This window comes from Eptesicus fuscus, chromosome 18 (assembly GCF_027574615.1).
Source record: "Eptesicus fuscus isolate TK198812 chromosome 18, DD_ASM_mEF_20220401, whole genome shotgun sequence".
Classification (NCBI taxonomy): domain Eukaryota; kingdom Metazoa; phylum Chordata; class Mammalia; order Chiroptera; family Vespertilionidae; genus Eptesicus; species Eptesicus fuscus.
Window position 1 is genome coordinate 28,757,105 of NC_072490.1, and position 14,803 is coordinate 28,771,907.

At 39.7% G+C, this 14,803-nt stretch overlaps 1 non-coding gene across 1 annotated transcript; it reads left to right on the top strand.

The window, feature by feature from the left end:
- The first annotated feature begins 875 nt into the window (after nt 1–875).
- LOC114228650 (small nucleolar RNA SNORA5) lies at nt 876–1,010 on the top strand. Its single transcript, XR_003614780.1, has one exon. It is a non-coding gene; the product is annotated as a small nucleolar RNA SNORA5 (small nucleolar RNA).
- Nucleotides 1,011–14,803: the final 13,793 nt, after the last annotated feature.

A 14,803-nucleotide genomic window follows, 5' to 3' on the forward strand; every position in this document is an offset into this window, starting at 1 on the left:
ATTTTTGAGTATGGTGTAAGATAAGAGTTCAATTTCATTCTTTTGCAGAAGGGTATCCAGTTTTCCCAATACTATTTATTTAAGAGATTATCTTTTCTCCATTGTATATTCTTGGCACCCTTTTCAAAAATTAGTTGACTGTATATGTATGGGTTTATTTCTGGGTTTTCCATTCTATTTCATTGGGTTATGTCTGTGTTTATGCCAATACCATACTGTTTTGATTATTATACCTTTGTAATATAGTTTGAAATCAGGATGTGTGATATCTTTAGCTTTGTTCTTCTTTCTCAAGATTGATTTGGCTATTTGGGGTCTTTGTGGTTCCATATGAATCTACAGCTATGAATTTTAGAACTGTTTTTTCTAATTCTGTGAAGAAAAAATAGTACAAGAAACAAATAACCTCATTAAAAATTGGGCAAAAGATCTGAATTGACGTTTTTCCAAAGAAGATATACAAATAGTCTGTAGGTATATGAGAAGATGCTCAACATCACTAATCATCAGGGAAATGCGAATCAAAACCACAATGAAATATCACCTTATACCTGTTAGTATGACTATTAGTATAAAGAGAGAGAGAGAGAGATAACAAGTGTTGCTATAAAAAAAAAAAAGAAAAGAAAAAAAAAGAAGGTAAACCTCCATTTGCAACAATGTGGATGAACCTGATGCTAAGTAAAATAAACCTGACATGGAAGCATAAATACAATATGCTCTCACTTATATATGAGGTCTAAAATATTCAAATCCACAGAACCAGAGTAGACCAGGACTGGAGGGTGGAGAAAATGAAGATACATTGCTAAAGGGTACAAACTTCCAGTTATAAGATGAATGAGTCCTAGGAATTTAATATGTACCATTGTGACTATAGTTAATAATACTGTATTATATGCCCCACCTATGACAAGCACTGGCCCAGAAGGCTGCCACAGAAACACTGTGGCCCATGGGCCCTGATCCCCTCTGCTGGGCCTTAGGGATAAATTTGGCTACAGACATCAAGGAAAAAAAATAATAATAAAATAAATAATAATACTGTATTATATACCTGAATTTTAAATTTTTCTAGGAAAGTAGATCTTGTGCTCCCACACACATACAAAACATGGTAACTATGTGAGGGGATGGATGTGTTAATTAACTTTACTGTGGTAATCATTTTACAATGTATACATACATTAAATCATCACATTGTACACCCTAAGTGTACATAACTTTTGTTTGTCAACTATATCTCAATAAAGCTGTGGTGGGGTTATCAAACAGAATTGCAAAGGACCAATAATAGCCAAAAAAACTTGGAAAGAGATCAAAGTAGAGAACTAAAACTACCTCATTTCAAGACATTATAAAGCTACAGTAATCAAGAAAGTGTGGTGTTGGCCTCAATATAGGCAAATATATCAGTGGAAGACAACAAAAAGTCCAAAAATAGAGTCCGTGCATACATGGACAACTATTTTCAACGAAGAAGCAAGAGCAATTGAGTGGAGAGAGAATAGTCTATGTACTATTAGTAGTACAAACAGGTACTATGAACTCAAAATAGATCATAGACCTAAATTTAAAACGTAAAACCATAAACATACGAGAAATCTTTGTGACTTTGGATTAGTCAATGATTTCTTAGTTATGACACCAAAACCCCAATCCCAAAAAAATGATAAATTTTATTTCATCAAACTAATACTATTATTCTTTAGTATACACTATTAAGAAAATCTAAAGACAAGGTACAGACTTGTAGAAAATTTTTGCAAAGCATATACTGTTAAAGGATTTATATCCAGAATAAAAAAAAGATTCTCAAAAATCAATAATAAAAAAAAACAATTTTTAAAAACTATTTTTATTGATTTCAGAGAGGAAGGGAGAGGGAGAGAGAGAGAAACATCAATGATGAGGAAGAATCATTGATCAGCTGCCTCCTGCAGGCCCCCCACTGAAGCCCTCAATCCGGGCATGTGCCCTGACGGAATCAAACAATAACCTCCTGGTTCATAGGTTCATGCTCAACTACTGACCATGCTGGCTGGGCAGGGGAGGGGGAGACTTAAAAAAAATATTTAAAGAGTGAAGGAATCATAGAAGAATTTTCAGAGAATGATATAAAAAAAAAGAAGAAGAAAGAAAAAGTAAGTGCTCCAAAGCTAGGAGGAAGGGAACCAGGAATTAGAGGAAATAAGCACAGACAAGCTTTGTGCAGTGGAACCTAACCTCCTCAGTTCATCTGGAGGCGAGAGATGGTATAGGAAGCCAGGAGTGCATGGTATCTGATGGCTGTTCAGAGAAAGGGAGGAAGGTCAGCCCAGGAAGCCATGCCATCGGGTCCTACAACCTAAGAAGAGACCCTATGACTGACAGTGACAGAGAAAAGCTACTATGAGTGTAGTGGAGCCTGGTGGCCTGCATATTCCAGCTTGCCCTAAAATCCCAGAGCTTCAGGAAAACTCCAAGAGAAATAAAGCTTTACTAATGTTCTGGGTGGTTTATATCAGTATCTCCAAATGCAATCTCCTCTAAGAAAAAAAAAAAATTGAGATGTGACTTTGGATAAAACCACTTATCAGTAGATTACATGCATGTACTCCTATACTGGAATATTATGTTGATTCTTTTTAAATATGTTTTTATTGATTTTTTAGAGAGAGAAGAAGAAGCGAGAGGGAGAGAGAGAGAGAAACATCGATGTGAGAGAGAAACATTGGTCGGTTGCCTTCCGCAATCATCCTGACCTGGGATCAAACCCACAACCTGGGTATGTGCCCTGACCAGGAATCAAACAGGCAACCTTTTGGTGCACAGGACACTCAACCAACTGAGCCACACCGACCAATGCTTATGTTGATTTTTAAATGGGCATTAAAAAGCAGAAATGGTAAAAGTATAAGATAAAAACAAAAAAACAGAGTTATAGTATTTTATTCCAGATCACCTTACATACTGGCCAACCACACCTCACTTTGGAAACCACTGGTTAGATAAAGCATTCTAGTCATGTCTAGTGGACAGGAATAATCAGATTTGATAGATTGTTACAATATTAAGAAAGATAGAAATATTTGTGATAGCAAAACATTGACCTATCCAAAGGAAACTAACCCAATTTATATCCATTTGACAGACTATAAAACATCATTTCAAATGTTTTCAAAGAATATTCTTCAACATGTAAAAATGTTTATGATGTGGTATTTCATAAGAAAAATTAATGCATAATACTCAGGAAGGTTCTAATTTTGTAAAAAGAAAAATTATATGTGTGTCATGGAAAGAACCTGGAAGAAATGTATTGAGGTATGGTTAAATTGTGCCTGATTTTACATTTCTACTTTATCCTTCTGGCATTTTCCAAATGCTCTACCATGAACATTTTTCACTTTATAATCATAAAAGCACAATAATTTTTTTAAGAAAGCATTATAAATTAAAAAAAAAAAAACCCACCCAGCAGTAAAAAGCAGTGAGGAAGCACCTACAATTTTGGTGGGAAGTTAGGAAGATTAGAAATAAAATTTTTAAATAAAAAATCAGAATATAATATATAGGGTCTGTATCAGAGTATAATGGATAGGGTCTGGGTTCTAGTAATGATGGAAGAGAGGGACACACCAGTACTCAGGATATTCATTCCTTGGTTCCTCTACATCAGAGGTGGGGATCGTTCCCCACCCCAAAGACCGTATAAGGCCCACAAAATCATTTGGTCTGTCCCTGCCAAGGCATTAGGGGTGAGTTAATTAAATGTTTGACCAAATATAGCAGGCTCATTTTTAAGTTGATAATTGTGTATGGCCTGCGAATCATGTTATAAATATCCAAGTGGCCTTTGGCAGCAAAAGGGTTCCCACCCCTGCTCTGCATACAAATACCCATCCTGTGAGCGCTGATCACATAATCAGCTATTCGGCTTGGCCTTGGGGGTATAAAGATGCTTCAGACACAGGCGGCCCCACCCCCCAGCCTTTCTCAGTCAATTGTGTTCTCATGCTCTGTTATCAGAAACAGAAAGAAAAAATACTGTCCTTCCTTTGGAGAAAGCAGCTTTTTTTGTTTTCCTATAAAACAGGGTGATAGAGGATGTTCTGGCCACCATAGCCCAGAAAGACTGGACAGCTAGAGATTCTGAGAAGGACAAATGAAATTGGGAATATCAGACTGGCTGCAAGGTTAGGGTCTTCAGTCTAAAGACTGAGAAGGGGAGAAAGTCAGATCCACAGAACCAAGAATCTTGAGGATCTATGGGGGCACAGACGTACTCATCAAATTCCAGGACTCTGTGACTAAGAGAAATCCTGTAAAATGTGATCCAGGTTTACTTCCAAACATAAAAGGAAGCAATTTCTCTCACAGGGAGTAATAAACGGATTGGAGCTTATTGGAATTCATCACCCCCAAGAGGAGGTGCTGGCAGGAAATATAAATGTCTTCCCAAAAGCTTCGGATAAATTTATGAATGACAGAATTGTACATGGCCTGTCTTGCTCACTTCCTCTTGCTCTTACTCAAGCAGACACCATCCTTAAAGGCTGAGCCAGTGTTTGCCCTAAGAGATGCTACCCAGTTTCCCCTAATGGCCAGGTGGGTCATGCCCCCCTTTCTGTGCTCCGAGAGCACCCTGTGTTGAACTGGTCATAGCCCTGACCACGCTGCATTATAATTCCTTATCGGTGGGCCTGCAGCCCCACTAGGTTGTGACATCAACAAGGGCAGTACTGAGTAGGTGCTCAATAAATGTGGGCTGAAAGCAGGAGTGTGTGGACTCTACCTGCCTTTGTCAGAGGAAGCAGCCTGGAAGGCATGCTAAGCACCACATTTAATCAGGGCCAAGTCTTCAGAGTTATTTTATATTGGCAGAAGGGTTGATTACTCTCTCTGGTCCTCCCTGCCCGCTGCCCCCCAACCCTGCAACCATGTATGGCAGGAAGCATGGGCAGCTTAAGAAACGGTTCTTGGAAGCTCCTGGGCAACCAATATCCGGAGAACTCTCTCACCTTCCCCTTACCATCCCCCAGACTGGCTCCCCAGACAGCCCTGTCATCCACTGCTGTGGGCTTCTGAGCTCTGATTTGCAAGTCAATTCCTTGGGAATTTCACAATAAAGCATATTCAGCTCAGTTATGTCAAGGACACAGTCTCCTGTATCTCCTCTAAAACCTTGCTTAATAACATTAGTCTTATCCGTAAAAGTGCCAATAGGTTGAGGATGGAAGGATTTTAATTTATTTTCCCATTAATGGTCAGGATCCATGCTAAACCTGTAAACATTGTTTCTATAAATGCATTGCAATACTAATTTTTAATGCAAATAAATAGAGTAAGCGACTCAGAGACACAATTTTCGCAGTGAGGCTTTTGCAAATCTCCTGCATTTGGCTCAGAAGAAAGAGAGGGAACACTTTATACTCTGGTAAGTTGCAGTGGTCAGCTACGGTCCAGTTTCCTCATTCTTGGGATTTCTCAGGGATATGTGGAGGGGAGGAAAGATAAATCAAAAGTAGAGATCAGAACACCATATTGTCGTTAAAGTTGAAAAAGATCTCAGGGATTTTCTACCAAAACTCTTTTGTTTTACAGGTGGGACATGTGGTCACAGAAAGAATAAGGCTTTACTGGGAACATGTGGCCCATGAGTAGCTGTGCAAAGTCCAGAAATGGCAACCTACTTAGGTTCTCAGAAATGTAAGGGAGCGGCAGAGCATCCCGCTGCTGAGTTTGTGATCATCTTCACGCCAGTAACCTACCAAGCTCATCGTATGGCACAGAGCCCCCTGGTGTGGAAATATTCTATTATTTAGATCCCATAAGTCTTTTTAAACATGTAGGATATTTACTCTGATCTGGGGTTCCCAAAATACAGTCACTAGAATTGCACAAAACCTGTACAGGTAACATGTCAGGTCTTCTGGGAATCCTAGGGGCCCAGAGCCCAGACTCAGCCCAGCACTGCAATCTAGATCACGGGAAGCCAGGGCTGGAGGTGCTTCAGAGGGTGGGGCCTCCAGCCAAAGAAGGAAAAGACACAGAAAAACTCAAGATGAAGTGAGTCCCCAAGATTGTCAGTCGAGAAGCCATGGGAACTGATGTTTCTGGACATCAAGTTCCAGACACAAGGGTCACAATCACTCTCTGAGCGCAGTTCCCAAAAGAAGCATTTCTTAACAATTTTCAAGATAAGAAGTTAAGAAGACTGTGATGGATGGAAAGCAGGTGAGAAATATGAGAGTGGACCCTTCTGGTCAGACCATACGGTAGCTAAAGAAGATGGACTTTATTTAGGGGTGGTGGCTATTCCATGGGCTCACCCTCCCACCACCCAACAGTGCCACCTCTGCCCTCTTAGAACCAGATTAAACTTTTAGAACTTGAGGAGGGGACAGGAGAAGGTAGTTAGAAAAGAATGTGCTGATATGATAGGGATCTGGACCTCAAAAGATCTCTGTTCCCTCTAGAGTTAGATAGGTAAGGGCAAAACAAGTGGCTGATAGTCAGGCAACGATTCCATTGAGGAAGACTCAAATGATGCCCTGAGCGGCACTGTGACCACAGTGCTCAGTGCCCTGGGAGCACGGACGGCCTGCTGCAAGAAGACACAGGTCACGGAGGACTCATCGACCAGTGTTTGCGGATCTGTCTTGTGGTCCATCCGTCCCCTGGATGCCAACGGTTCCAAAGCATAGCTGAGTGTTCGCTGGCCTGGAATTGCAGGCCAATGAGGGATGACAGGAGTAGCAGTAAGTCAGTCAAATGCTGGACAGAGCGGGTACAGGCCAGAGCCTCTGCCCATTCAACACTTGGGACTGAAGTAGGCTTTTCTCCATGGGGCTTAGCCATGTGTCACTTAGGGAAATATTGACACTCTTCACAGGGGGCAACAAATGTGATTTTGTTAATTATCTACTTAAAGTACAATTTATCCAGATGACAATTACACATTTTCTCATTGTCTTTGTTTGGGGGTGATTTTATTGGTAGAGGTAGTGTGCTTCTGATGACAAACTGAGAGATAAACTGCCAGTCCGTAAAGGGTCTGAGGTCTCTTTGTTCTTGCCGGTTTGCAGGAAGCAACAAGACCTTGAGAGCAGGAGAAAAGATTACAGCAGGACTCAGACAGCGACCCACTGCTTCAGGCAGACACAGAAAGCTCATCTTTTTCAGAAAAGGAACTTGGAGAGGAAATGAAAGAATAAAAATTTATTGTGTCCAACTCTTATCAGATGAGATATTGTCACACTTTCTGGACTATGTATTGTTTCTACTTTTTCTGATGCTTCTATACTTTAAAGAAAAGAGAAGGAAAAAAATCCCACAGGCACGGGGGTCTGGCTATGGAAGAAGGATCAAGGAGAGACAGACTAGACCGTGAGCAAGTAACTAGGAAATACATGATTTCTAAGCTCTTGCCAATGTTTTAAACTGTGGAAGTAGATGGCCCTGTGCCTATAGGACACTTCAATGGGTGCTTAGATCTCGGAACCGGGTCAAGAGTTTGGTTTGGGTTGAGAAGAGAACTTCCTCTGTTTGTTTAAGAAAGTAAAAGAGTATAAGGACAGATCGAGTACAGGCACAGACTTAGCAAGGTATACCGAGTTACTGAATCCCAGTGCATGGAAGCTGGGGCTGTGCCCTCCATATTCCCCCAACTCTTCCTGAAATCCCTGAAGGCTACAATCCTGTCACCCTGCATCATACATCTACTCCCTAGGACCCCTATGGGAATCATGTTTTTCCCCAAGTGGCCCCCTTCCTCTGGCTACAGCCTTCTCCACATTCCCCTCCATACTCACCAGCTGCCCTGGCCAGCCTTCTGTGAATTCCTAGGTACCTGGAATGCAGGGTCAGAGCCGGAAGAGAAGATGAAGAAGATGGGAAAAGCTTATAAAAACCCAAGGAACCCAAAACAACAAACATCCCTCTTCGTCTTGCCAGTTACAGGGCTGTGCTTTCCTGCCCTCAAGTCTAAGCCTGGCTACCCATCATGCCTCAGATGCTTTATTGTGCTACTGTGCTGGGGGAGATGACCCTCCTCCCCAAGCCTGAGATGGTCCCTACTCCCTGGCCCTAACTGATGAGGGAAATGGAAAGAGGCCAGTGGGCAGTAAGATTACCTCCTCACCATTCAGTTTACCTTGTAACTGCCAGGTTCAGAAGAGCAAGCAACTTTGGGAAATGGTGAACCTTTGATGTATATGTGAAAAATGAATGTAAAATGAATAGATGGGATATATCCTCTTATTTGTAATAGTGGTAGTTGAGGTGACAATGACATATTAAGAACATTTTTTTATTGGTGACTTAGTAGTGTTTTAGGGGTAAGGAAAACTATTTTCCAAACAGACTTGCATTGCCAATACTTACTGTGATAATGACATGTCTGCCCTATCTGCATTCCTCCACCTGTTATGATATATCAGGTACTACTTATTTTTTCCTCCAAATGTTAATCCCAATAAAGCTATTTCTCCTGGGGGGAAAATAAGTGAATAACAGCAAGTTTGTGGTTTGAGCCAGAAAATGGGAGAGAGGGCTCAGGAGGAAAAAAAAAAAAAGTGGCAGTAGGCCAGGGCCTGTCGGGTATTATGGCTAATTTTATAGTATTATGCCTATACTCAATGTTAGTGATTACCTGTAATTCCTACCCATTACCCACAGATAATCCCTAATTTAAAGTCTCCTGTGCACAAGAAGTGTGTTAGTGATAATTGGGGGTAGTTTAAAAAAACTGGGCAAGTGTTCAGCTTGAAGCAAAGATGTGCAGAAAATTAATAGTGGTCAAAGGAAGCAAGACACAGAGCACAACTCCAGAATTCAGGAAAATAAACATAATGAAAATTTAAGTAGAAGATACACCAGCTTTCAGATACACTTTAATATGAAAAGGAGATACTGGTATAAACCAAAATTAAATTTTAAAAGACTTCTCAAAAATTCTAAAGCAAAGTGAATCAAATGAGCCTAGGTCAATGGCATACACACACAGAGGAACTATTTTAAGATATTCTAAAACACATTAGTTGACTTTACATCTTAAGTAGCATAAACCCTAAAGACAAAATAACTACAAAAATATTTTAAATTGTTTGTACTCAATTGCCATAATGTTGTTTGCCTTGTTGGGTTTATTATTGTTAGACTGTTTTGTCTTTATAATGGGATAAAATAAATGAATATTTATTATGTTGACATTATTTAGAACTGGGGTTTTCACTATAGGAGAAGAGGTTATAGGTAGAAGAACAATGAGGTTAAATTTTTTAAAAAAATAATAATCCTGAATTTGAACTAAAATACCAGAATGAAGTCATGATGAATTTTATCTTTTGAAAATGGAAATCTTTCCTTGCTCTATCTGCTGAAAAGTCTACAAAATGTCCAACCCAGTAGCAATGAGCACCCATAGTATTCAGACTATGGTTTCTAAATCCCACCCCACCTCCCCACTCCCCCTACCCCCCAAAAAAAGATTCTTTTTAAAGAAATGGCTGATTCCAGTTCTGGGGTAGGAAATGAACAAGGTGAGTCTAAAATATCTTGTAATAAAAATCAAAAAGGTAAATAAAAGATAACTAAGTTTTTGTCAAACAGACTCAGAATTTAAATTGAAAAAAATTGTCTACTATCCAAAGTTGAAGCAATTTGGCCATTAATAAGAATACATTTCAATGGCTTGGTATAATATCAAATATATTTTAATCCAAATCCCAAGTGATGCTAAAAAATAATGACAACAAAAAAGAAATTCAGTAATTATGGAAAATTAAGAAACCAACTCATTATTCTGAAAACTGGTAAATATAAGGAAAGGATCAAGCAATTAAGTTTTCTTTCCTACAAAGAGCTGTAGCTCAGGATAGCCAAATTGATGATGAGAGTAAGTTTTTCTTTATAAAAGTATTCCATATACTAAGTGAAGAAGAAATGATGGAATTAGGAAATCAATATTTGGTAGCTATAGATTAATTGATGGATCTAGACAATGATCATAAATGCTGTTAATGTCACAAAGAGAGATAGCTGGATATCATGGATTTCCTAATACAAGTACAGAAATTCATCAATGAAATGGTCTTGCAAAAAAATAAAAAGTTAAACCTGAATAGATCAAGCCCTTAGATCTAACTAGCAATTTAGAGGAACAGAGAAACTCATTAAATGGCACCATGGGATCCAATTAGTAAAATCCAGACAGTGGAAAACCCTTTAGGACAGACAATTCAGTTTCTTCAACAGTGAAATTATAAAGAAAAAGAGAGCAAAAATGAGATGGAAGGGGAAGCTTTAGGTTAAAAGGGACTTATGATAGATAGCAACAATTGCAATGTGTGGAACTTATTTGTATCTGGATTGAACCAAACTATTAAAAGATAGGAGGTGGGCAGGGAGAGAGAGAGAGGCAATCAAGGAAATATGAACACTTACTGGACATTTTATGATATTAAGGGATTGCTTTCTATAATAATAAGTGGTATTGTGTTTATGATTATGATTCTAGATAAGAATACCTTTCTTTTAGGAATACATACTGAAATATTTATAGATAAATTGACATGATGGCTGGAATTTGCTTTAAGAAATAGGGGAGGGGATGGAGAGTACAATGTCAGTAAGTGGGAACATAGAGGAAACTAGATTGGCTGTGAGCTTACAATTGTTGAAGCTGTGATACATATGGGTTCATTATACTCTAGCTTTTAGTGTGCTTGAAATTTTCCCATAATAAATTTTTTTTAAGAAAGAAAGATTTTTAAAATGCTGGTTTTATTGGGCATAAGAGAAATACTTGAATTATTTTTAAAACTTATTGTGGGGTCACCCCCAAAAAGCTGTAAGACTTGAGACTTCCAGGCAGCTAAAGTGAGGAGGGCCTATCTTCATTTTTGTCATCATCCCACATCGGTTGTGTTTCGACCAGAACGCTTCTCCTTTCCTAAATATATTTGTTTCCTCTTGTGGTATGTTTCCATGCATAGAAGTCCTCTCAGCCCTCCAGAGCTGAGCAAAGACTCTGAAACCAGCGCCAACAGGAAGGGTTCAATTCTGTACCATATACAAACTTGTCCATTAAGTAGGACAAAGAGTGGGTCATTAATTAGAATCCCAGGAACCATCTCTGGCCTGGAGTCTAATTTGTTGGCCTGTGGAGTGTTTGCTTTTTTTCAGTGCCTTTAGTCAAAGTGTACACCATCATTCTCTATAAACCTATACACACTGACATCACCTGCCTGGCCCTGGGAGCCTGGGAACCTCTGACCCATACCCTAAATTCTAAGGGAATTCTGGCTCAAAGACTTCAAATTTTTCCTTATTCTGTAGCATTGGAAAACACCTTCTACCACAAAGCTACTAGCTTGCAATTCAGTCTAATTCAGTGCCCTCCCTTTTACCCATTCTGCCTCTACCTTTCCATCTTGACACCAAAAGATTTATAGTAATCTGAATTGATTGACAAAAATATCTTCCTGTAGCTCAATAAAATCTTTTGCTTTACTTCCTGTAGCTCAATAAAATCTTTTGCTTTTCTCATGTTTTCTAAGCAAAAACACATTTAGATTCTGAAAAACCATTAATTTGATCTGATATGGTGAGAAATGTCAATCCAAAGTAGCCTATCTCATTTAGATAAAGTAATTGCAGTAGGATTAATCACTTTGTGTTAGTCCTCCTTAAGTTTAAGATGAATCTGGAATTAGTTCATGGATATTACAATAGGATCATTCTGTGGGGAACATCCAGCATTTGAGGAGAAAATGATTGACATGCTTTCAAATTGCCTTAGAGGACTACAACTTGGAACAGTAAAGCAATCTGGGGGTAAAGGAATGAACTAGACCTAGAATGAGCTTTGTAAGAGTTTAAAGACTGACCGTTCCTTGCCTTGAGCAAGTCATTTTACCTCTCTGATCCTCAGTTTCTCAGCTTTCTCTATGAAGTGGGAATAATTTTACCTACTTCATAGGGTTAGGGGAGGATTAAACAAGATTGTGAATGTGAGAGAGTGCTTGACAAATGGTAGATGTTCAGTTGTTGGTTCTTATTATATGAAAGTTGGCTGAGGCTTAGCCAAGAAAAGAAATTGGTTTGTGCTTTCAGAAGTCACAGATGTATTTTAGAGAAAACTGAGTAGACATTAGTCAGCAAGACCCAGCCCAAAGAGAGGAGACAATGACATTGAAAAGATACTGCCTTGCCTTTTAGAAGAAGGTGAAGGAGATGCTGAATTGGAGACTGCTATGGACCAAATGTTTCTGTCCCAAAAAAATTCATGGGTTGAAGCCCTAATGCCCAATGTGATGGTACCTGGAGGTGGGGTCTTTGGGAGGTCCGTAAGTCATGACAGTGAAGGGCTCATGATGGGATTAGTGCCCTTATAAAAAGAGACAGGAGAAAGATCATCTCTCCCTCCACCATGTGCAGATACAAGAAGGCAATCATCTGCAAAGCAATAAAAGGATCCTCACCAGAAACTGAATTAGCTGGCACCTTGCTCTGGAACTTCCCAGCCTCCAGAACTGTGAGAAATAAATTTCTGTTGGTTAAGCCACAAAGTCTAGAATATTTTGTTATAGCAGCCCAAGTGGACTAAGACAGAGACTTAACACATTTCTTGCAAGTTCCTGGGCTCAAGAATTCTTCTCCTAAAATGGATGATTTATAAAAAATTGAAGGCTGTGTCCAAAATGCATATACTATACCTAGAATGTTTGCTCTAACCCAGTGGTCGGCAAACTCATTAGTCAACAGAGCCAAATATCAACAATACAATGATTGAAATTTCTTTTGAGAGCCAAATTTTTTAAACTTAAACTTCTTCTAACGCCACTTCTTCAAAATAGACTCGCCCAGGCAGTGGTATTTTGTGGAAGAGCCACACTCAAGGGGCCAAAGAGCCGCATGTGGCTCGCGAGCCACAGTTTGCCGACCACGGCTCTAACCAATGTATTGGAATGGATGATTGTTTCATCTATAGATTTATATGAAGGTCTTTGGCAAAGAGGTATCTAGACAGCAACATTTATAACATCAATTGGGAGGTTGGACTTTAATGAGTTCAGTGTGGACAAAAGACTATGTTTATGTTTTTACAAAAGCTGGTCAATGGAATATGAAAAGGGCTGAGCATTTTCACCATGACCTGTGTTCATGAAATTGCTCTATTCATTGACAGGGTAAAGGTACACCTGGGTCACCTCAAATTGTAACTGAGAGCAGAGTCTAAGTTAATCTTGTGTGAAACTTAGTCAATACCAGTCTCTTCCCAGGAGCAAACGATGGTAAAAGATAGGATGAAAGTGTCTCAAAAAAAAAGTCTCACCTTGCTATTTTCTGGCCAAACCCCTGTGTAAACTTGAATAAAATTTCTAACATCTCTAAGGCTCAGTTTCCATTTATAAAAGGATCAGAATAGTAACTACCTTCTACTGCTTTGTAAAAATTCAGTCAGATTATCTTGAGCTCAGTTGTAATAGCAACATCCCCAGGAAAGATAAAACAGGTCTTCCTTACCAGTTTGACAATTCGGGACCTATTATATATGTATCCAGTGATGGATTAGATGCTGTATCTTATATCACTTTGATTTGTTTTTATAAGAGCATGAGAACTTAAAGCAGGCTGCAAACCCTTTCAGTAGAAAATAATCCCCAAGGAGAAATATTGGCCATTGTTTGGGTGTCAGGAAAAAAACTGTCTATATATTTTGAGTCAGGAGCTTACTCTGTGGACAGATCATCAGCAGAATTCCCAGTGCCCTGCCACGTGGGGTGTAGGGATGTCAGACTTCCTGTTAGGCGCTCAGTCTGCTGAGAAAGAAAACATCTGGCAGAAGGGCTTCCTTGGCATGCAGCATCTCAGACTCGGCCAAGGGAATAGTACACTCTGACCTTTACCTAAGATAGCAGAGGAAGTGCCCAGCCAGTGTGGCTCAGTGGTTGAGTGTCGACCTATGAACCAGGAGGTCATGGTTTGGTTCCTGGTCAGGGCATATGCCTGGGTTACAGGCTTGATCCCCAGTGTGGGTGTGCAGGAGGCAATCAATCAATGACTCTCTCTCATTACTGATGTTTGTTTCTCTCTCTCTCTCTCTCTCTCTCTCTCCTCTCTCTCTCCCTCCCTCCCTCTCTCTCTCTCTCTTCCTCTCTCTCCCTCTCCCTCTCCCTTCCTCTCTGAAATCAATAAAAATATTTTTTAAATAAGAAGTAACAAGTTAGCAGAGGAAGAGAGGTTTCAGGGGTCGTGTAGTGAGGCCTCCATGGATGGCAGAGATGGTAAAAAGGAATCATCCCACTGATCAGCAAGGAGAGATGGGTACAGGTGGATTTCCAGCTACACTGCCAAGCTGACTTGAGTCATCTTCAGTCTCAGCTTCCCCTTGTCCAAGAATGAAAGACCTAGAGCCTATTCTTCATATTCAATTCTCGCTAGTGAATAAAACAAGCCCTGAGCTCCTACGTGAGAGAGAGTAGCCTCACAAGGCTTGTGAAGATGTGAATGGGCACTCCAACCTCCTGACACATCTCTGACTTTGATTTCACTTCTCAGGAACCCAATTTCATTACAACCAAGTGCTTGATTCTGCAGCAATGCCACAGAGGGAGACAATGAAATTATACCCCTTTGTTTGGACTTTAGTGGCATCCCAAACCACAGAAACTTTCCATGATATCACCTCCCCTTAATGTGAATATTTACTGCCTGCGTCCCTTGAGTAATATCTTCTTTCTTTCACACTCTGTTCAATTTCAAGTTTCAATTTCAGTAATTTGACTGACATGACAATATACACAAATGCTGCTGG